The sequence below is a fragment of the Aythya ferina genome (assembly GCF_964211825.1).
Source record: "Aythya ferina genome assembly, chromosome: 18".
NCBI classification, from domain to species: Eukaryota; Metazoa; Chordata; class Aves; order Anseriformes; family Anatidae; genus Aythya; species Aythya ferina.
In genome coordinates, this window is record NC_140317.1 from 9,096,690 (window position 1) to 9,104,791 (window position 8,102).

The window sequence follows — 8,102 nt, forward strand, 5'->3', positions numbered from 1 at the left end:
TTTTTTTTTTTTCTGAAATGTTTTCAAATTACCTGCAATATTCTCATGCGGTGTTTCCAGCAGTCACAGTCTGACCTGGAATATCATTATATTGGAGGAAAACAGGAGAATGAAATGGAAAACAAAATAAGAATGAAAAATACCCAGAGTAAGGTTTCTGTTAAATAGTGATTTGGGTTGTCTTCTCGTTTGTTTGATGTCATTATGGTTTTAAAACAGTAATATGGATTAGCCAACAAGCATGGTCGCATCCAGCTTAGATCCTGCATTATTTTTGGGGGTGGAAGCCGCTGTCCCTTCCCGGGGAGCCCCAGGCAATCGCCGCTCTCTGGGCAGGCAGCAACAACTGCGGGAGCGCTCTGCTGGCAGCCGCCTTGGCAAAGCCCTGCTGGATCAGCCTGGGGTCACGGGGTGGTCAGGGCGAGCGAGGGAGGAAAATACTTTAGGGGTGAGCTGGGATTCCCTCCGAGGTCCCAAATAGCACCGGCGGTCTCACTATTTAGGATGGTTTTAAAGTCGCAAGAGCAAACGCTGCGGGTTTGTACCTCGACGGCCGCTTGATGTCCAGCAGCAGCTCAACGTTACCACGGCTGGAGGCTGTGCAGGTGCTCAGAGCCCCTCGAGGAAGGGTTTGTGCCCGAGGCACGAGGAAGGGTTTGTGCCCGAAGCACGAGCAGAGCGTGCACAGGGGCAGTAAATGTAGGCACGGCTGCAGCACCACCCAGCTTCAGGCTGAGCCCGGCCGTGACTCAGGGCAGCCAAACAGCCCGGTTCTGAAACCTGCGTGTCCAAATCAATGCCCGGCAACCCCGGTTTCGCCCGGCACTTTTGTTCCTGAAACAGGCAGATTGCTAAAGCCCTGACTAGAAGAAACATAAACTGAAACCTACAGTGTGCTCACAGCCTTCAATTAAAATATATCTATATTATTCCCTCAATGAGGAATTATCGCTTGAATGAGGAGTTCAAATAAGGGAAGAGAATTTCTGCCTCTTTTCCTTAAACTATTAAAAGGCCTATCTGTCTTTCCAATTTAACATCCCTGGGCATTGGCAGTGTCGCAAGAAGCGTTTCAGAACCGAGGCGAAGCTGTAATCCCTCAAGAGCTGGCAGGGAGCTTTTTTCTTTTTTTGGATATTTCGCTTTTCCATTTACCCAGGAGTTTATTGCCTAGCATTTGCTCATTGGATTTGGATGCTGCAGGGAAGACAGCCAGCGGATTACCGGGGACCTGTTTAAGCCCGCACCCTGTACAGAAAGAGTTACTGAGCTGCTGGTGTGGTATCCCAAAATAAGCAGGGCTGTCTCGAGCCAGCACGTTTCTCACAAGCTTTCCCATGAGATACCCCTGTGTCTTCAAAATGGGATTTTCCTGCAGTGGCAAACATGAAAATGTACTCGAGTGTTTTGCTCAGCTATTAGCGGAGCTGACGAGTGCCACGAGGAAGTAAATAACACCAGATACCGCGGGTATGCGAGTCCCTGGCAGTGCGGGGCTCTGCTCGCTCGCCTTCTCCAAACCCTTGCTCTGCCAGGAATGTTTGTGGGAGCTGGGGGCTTTACAGCCAGCGCTGGGGAACACTGGCACCGAGCAAATCTTAAAGTTCACGTTTCCCCACTCATCTGTGTGAAAAAACATCCGTGGGTTTATGTTGCTCCGGCACAGGGACAGAAATGCACCGTGCAGTTCAGAGATACCAAACATAGCTTTTTTTTTTTTTTTTTTTTTTTTTTCAGCCTTTAAATATTTACAACAAATTGCTTGGGAAGCAATCACACACTGTTCATTTTCATTGTTAATCTAATAAAATTTTGAAATCAAATTTTGCAAAAAAAACTGCCAGTAAACACTTTATGGCGAGCTTAAAAAAAAAAAAAAAACACCCAAAAAACAACAGAAGACCAGCTGTGCTAGCACTTGAGATTTATTTGGGCAATTACAGCTAATAGGAAACGCAAGGCTCCTAAAGAAATTATATTTTCCTCTTCAGCTGTTGAGGAATGCTGCACAGGGCGCTGATGACAGTACGGCAGTGGGTGTGCTGGGGCAGGTGTCAGGCTGGCAGCTCGTTTTCCTGGATGCCCTTCCCCTAAACGTGTCCTCGCCGTGTGTCCCTTCTTCGGCCCCTCACTTGGATCTGGGGCCAGGCAGGAGCCGCTCTGGGCCCTCCTGGGTGCCTGGGGCTCAGGCGAGCGCTGGAGCAGCCACGTCTCCCTTTGTTTCAGGTCACTGAGTTTTTGCGTCCAAGCTGCAAATCAGCCCCAGCATATCTGAAATGCTGCCAGCCTGGCTGGAGATTTGAAAGTCTGAGGAACCAGGAAATCTCCTGATGGAAGTCTGGGGAGGGAGAGAGGACGCTATATGTGCTGTGCGTGCTGTGTGCGCTTTATCTGGGGGTTAGGTCTGAAAAAAAAAAGTTGTTTTTTTTTTTTTTTTTTTTAAATGGATTTGCAAAGCGCAGCTCCATTTTATGCAGACTCCATCTAAATCTGACTACTTTGAGCTAAGGTGCCAGGAAGGCACTAACCCCATTTACCAAATCTTTTCCACGCTGGCTAACCCCCTAGGCACCCATCTCACAGCAAAGCACCCCGAAGACCCCCGCCTTGCTGCCCCATGGTGGCTTGTGGGGCGCTGGTTCACCATGGGAGCATCGCCATCACCCCACGTTGGGGTGGGAGCCCTAAAACACAAGGCTGCTCCCCTGGGGAGGAGGTGCGGGCAGGACAAGCTTTGCTTTGCCGGTGCTGAGAAGCGAAGGTCACGGAGTAACCGGATCTGGCGTTATTTATAAGCAGGGCGCTCGCCGCTGAGAGCAGCAACATTTGATCGGGGCCTCTCCCGCGCCGTGCGGGCTGGCCTCGAGCATGTCAGCCTCCGGCATGCTGCCTCCCCTTCTCGGGGGGCTGAAGGGTGAAGGACACGGTTGTGAAGCCGAACTCATCCCACCTCCCTGCAGGGTTTGTGGCACAGGGTGCGGAGTAGCCATCGTGGATCAGATCCCTGGGGTTGGAGCATCTTTCATCTACATGCAAACGCTGAGCTAGCGTAAGCCGGAGTTCCTTTTTAAGGCTTGCTGCCGGTTTGTTCAGTTTAATGATTTCCCCAGGTTGCTTATTTATTTATTTCTGTTCTCCAAAGGCTCCCGGCTCTTTAACTTTTTATTTTTGATGGTATTTTCTGAGTATGTGGTCGAATTAAATGTCCATGAAAAATGCCTTGCTTAAGAGGATGGGGGGCTGAGCAGCGCTGGAGCCCCAGTTCAGCAAGAAATGTAAGCACTTGGTTACCTTCCCTTTAATTCCACCAGCTCGTTAGGTGCCCACCTGGAGTGAGGTGTGTCCTCGAGTCCACCTCTGCCCAGCAAAGCATTTCAACTTGCTTAGCTTTAACCACGGAGACAAGGGATTTTTAGCATATGCTTCGCTGCTCCCCAGAACTGGAACCGGACCAGCTCTGGTGGATGATTACCCTCTTGCCTTCCTAGCGCTGCTGGAGCTGTCCTGCTGCTAAAAACATTACCAGCAATAGGATATTTTAGGGAATCTTTGTAAAGTGAAAGCAGCCCATCCCCTGGTAGCACAGGCTGTCCCACAGCATCCTCCCTGTTTTGGGGCTGCAGGGACGATTTCCAGGGCAGTGAAGGGAGCGATGATTTTCAAGTGAGTGATGCTTTGTGGTTGCACCGAGTGTCGCTTGTGCTATATTTAGCTGTTGTTGCACACACACAGTGCAGGTCCCCAAAGCCTGTGGGTGTTGCTGAAACACAGATAATAAATGGCTCGTGTGATTCGAGTGGAGCCACTTTGCTGAGTACGTCTGAGCCACACAAGCCGCTGTTCCTTTTGCTGCATGGGTCTTGTGGTGGCAATTTCTGAAATTCGGTGGCAATTTTTAAAATACCCTTTCTGTTTTAAGGTTTCAAGCGTGCCTGTCAGCTGTGTGTTTAAGACCAGGCATCATTGGAGGGAAAATTCAGTCTGAATGCTTCTTGGGAAAAGGTTGGCAGCTGATCAAAATAGGCAGCAGAAATGGTCTGAAGTGAATCCCAACACAAAGTGGGCAGCTTGGGGTCTGTGTTGCTTCTTCTGCCATTGCCTAATTGGTTTCTGGGCATCTCAAGTGCTGAGTTTCTCTGAAACGTATAAGACTGACAGCACTCAGACTCTCAGATCAAATTATCCTGGAAAGCAGAAAGGCTCCAAGCCCTCGCTGAGCCAGAAATCAGTATTTTCTGGGATTCAGCAAGAGCCTTAAATAACAGCTTCCTCAACCCAAATTTGGACAAACTGCCTTTTGAATTTCTGGTCCCAGGCTGCGCCTTGGTGCAATTTTTTAGCAGCTGCTGTGAGCACAGGGACAGGGGCCAGAAGGGGTGCCACCATCCCAGGCAGTGGGGTGGGGGTGTTGCCGTGATGCTTTGGGCTCATTCGTTGCTGCTTTGAGTGAAAACCGTGTTTTCCAGTGTAAACTCTCTCCTTGTTACCCCAAATAAAACCTGCTGGTGGTCGCATAGTCCTAGCACCAGGTGAAGGGCTGAGGATGGGAAGGAAGAAGGAATAAATCAATAAAAGCAGTCAGTGCCAGTTTTCAGATGGGGGTGATCCAAGCACAGTCCAAACCACAAGAAAGATCAGACCTGTTCCCAGCAGTGCAGCTGAAGCCCATCCTCACGACAGGACAAAAAGCAAGAGTCTCGATCCAAAGAGCTCTCAAGTTGTGTGGATTCAGGGATCTGCCCTGCTTGGTCACGGCGCAGCCCCGCGTCTGTTCATCCCCTGTTGTTTGCCTTGGCTGAGCAGCTCTATCGGTGTAGACTGCCTGCTTTTCTGCCAAGGCGCAGGGGACATTTAACAAATCGCATTTTTTCAGCACATATTCCTTCTCTGCAAAGCTGTTGGCTATTCCTATCTTTTTAAAAAGTCTTAAAAAAAAAAAAAAAAAAAAAAAAAAAATAGTTGTTTGTGGTGCTAATGGTATGGAATGAGCTAAAGCTTTATGCCATTTTTAGTGCTCTTGGAACTGAGAGAATTGGAGGAACTGAAAATATATGCTTAATCGCCCCCAAGAAAGACTGCCATAATATTTTGGGTTGCATAAGCAAACTAAATTGGAAATCTGGAATCTATTCAAGACCTTTTGATCAGGGAGCTTTGCAAGTGCAGAAAAGTAAAAACACAGACAGATGGGGATTAGAGTTGAGCATCAGGAGAATAATTTCCTCTTTTAATTTCAGTTCCGCCAACATATAAAAAGCATTAACAATCCCGTTACGTAACCTGCGTCAGAGCCAGCTCTACGGAGCGCCAGCGCTCGCCGCAATTAAGCCGTTGGTTGTGCTGCCTCCGTGCAGCACAGGAGTCGCTTTGCACAAGCAAACAAACCCCCCCCTCCAAAAATCTGGGCAAATGGCCGGGCCAAAATAAGAGCTGGTGATGGAGGCTAACGGGAGCTGCAGGGGGGCCGGGACCATGGGAGCCCGCTCAGAGATACCGCTGCGGTTGCAAAATCCAATTGCATCGCTTGCAAACCCCAATCCGCCCTGTTTTGTCACTAAATCGGCTTCGGTGGGAGGAGGAAGATTAGGCCGAGGAGCAAGTGGAGATATTTTTTGCTGATTGTTTGATAGCGGGAACAATGGGCCGTGATAGGCTTTGTGCTGCTCTTGTGGCAGGGTCGTTGAGAGGAGGCACTGCGCTGGGAGGCTGGCAGCAGCCCCAAGAGCTGGCAGAGCTGACAGGTTTCTGTTCTTGCCTGTTCTCCATGTCTCAGGGTGTTTTTGCGTATGGTGCTGATGCAGAGCGGTGCAAAAAAGTACTAAAAAGGTGGCTTTTTAGTGCAAGGACTGCTTGCTAACTGGACGCAGCTTTTGAGCTGGTTTTGAGGAGTCTGGCACAATATCCGTATATGCTGAGATGGTCCCATTTCTTCCAGGTAGTCAACTTTATTTATTTTTTTAAGCAGGTTTATCTTGCAGTTACTCTTGCTTGCATTTCAATCTCATTACACAAACCTAGGTGGGAGTAGGACTGAAATTCCACAGAGCAGCTCTGCTTTTCTTCATTTCAATTAATATCAGATCTGGGAAGCCAGCCGTATTTTTGGCATCCCTTTTTGTTGCTCTGCATTGGCACGAGCTCGGAGGAGCCTTCAGATCCCCTGCAGCGCTTCCCAAAGCTGGCGGAGCCACCCCAGGTGGGTTTCTCCAGCCTGCAGAAATCCCAAATTGGCCAGGATGAGCCAGGGGGAGCTCTGGCTGGTGGTGGGAGGGATATGGCAAGGAAATCCCTGCCTCTTGGCAAGCCCTGGCTGCTGAACCAGGGTCTGAACTAGCGCCGAGCCCGGCCGTTCATTAGAGCCAGGCACGGTGGCTATTTCTGGGCCACGGCAAGATGAGTCGCTCACGTGTGAGCAGCACTCTGCAGGCTAATTGGCCATGGTGAATAAATAACAATAAGGTGGAAGCCTTAAAAAACTAGTTTTACACAACTGGCACATCTTCCCCATTCAAATGGGTTATCCCGTAGGTGCGCATGAGATCACAGCCTGCTATTTAAAGAGGAAACCTCGACTTACATAAATGTCTGATTATGCAACTGTCATGGAAACCAGAGATGACAAAGATGCTTTAGATTGGCTTGTCCATTCCCTCAGAGAGCTGGACTGTTCCTTGCAGTTTATTTTTTGCTCAAGATTTTAAGAAATGATCAGTGACTGCCAGGTGCCGAGCTGGAGAAGAAATGATTTATAGAGAGAGCTGAGTTGTCACTTTTCTAAAGGTGATTTGCTTTGGAAACTCAAGAATAGAAGAACTTTAAGTCGCATCCAACGGTCCTCACACTAGCTTAGTTCAGCCCTGTGCTTATATGTTCAGCATACCATGGCTTTCATTACTTAAAGAATGTGCCAGAGTCTTAAAGGACACTTTTCTAGTGTTCTGCTTGACCTTTCTTTAATTTTCACCCCCTAACACTGTTGTCTTTCCAAATAATAATCCATCTTTCGCTGTTTCTGCACCCTGCCAGCGCGTTCCTCATGTGCTGCTGTTGCTTAGCCAAGCTATACAAATTTAGCTCTTTTTAATCTTCTCTCATAGGTCAGTCTTTCTAGCCACGCTCATTTTTGCTGCTACACAGGGAAATCAGCGGAGATTAATATTTTAATCTTCTTTCCCTGTTTAAAGAAACCCCAGGAACTATGCACAATGAATGGTTTTCCTGTGACTTTAAATTAGTGTTTAAAAATAAATATATTTTTATATGCATTTCTCCACCTTTGCTTCTAGTTCCTCTGTGTTATTGACTTACCTGTTCTTTGGCCTTCTAAGGAAACAGCATTTTAATTATTTTGAACAGATTTAATTTCAGTTTGGTTTCCTGCGATGACTGGAGTAAAGTTGTTACATCACAAATGATGTGGCTTAGTCTGACCTGGGCTAGCCAACCTGGCTAATTCTGCACAATTAACCCGGACTGGTTTTAACCCAAACCCTCTGGACTGTCCGGTCCCTCCAGAGACTTGGGATTTGGGAGGATGTGTACATGTACGGAGACAAAAGATTAACTAGTATTTACTGTCATTTGTGTAAACTGTTTCCTCTTTTATGGTGTTTTCTGCTGGCCAGCAGTGTATTTCGGTGCTTTTGTTTTCCTTGCAGTTGGCCTCGTCCTCTCTGACTTAATCCCAGTGGTCACCGAGTGCAGCTTTCCAATTCAGTCATTGATTTTTTAAATTATTATTATTTTTAATTTAATTTATTTTTTTTTTCCTGAGGCAGCTGATACAGGGAGCAATTATGGTGGTGATTTCTCTGTAATATGGATCTCAGTTGACCACATGGTGAAGGGACATGTGCTTATTTTGCACAGAACCCCACTGCGGGGCAATACTTTCCAGCCACTGCCCAACTGAGACAGATTTGACCCTAGAGATGAAAATTCAGATTGCAACATCTCACCCCGAATATCGTTCCATCAGTGAGACGGCAATGAAATGTAGTGCTTGTGGCGTGATTTGTAAGACAGAAGTGCTCCAACTATTCATCTTAAATCACAGCACTTGCACTACATATAGGCAAACGGACTTTTATTTTTCTGAGCAG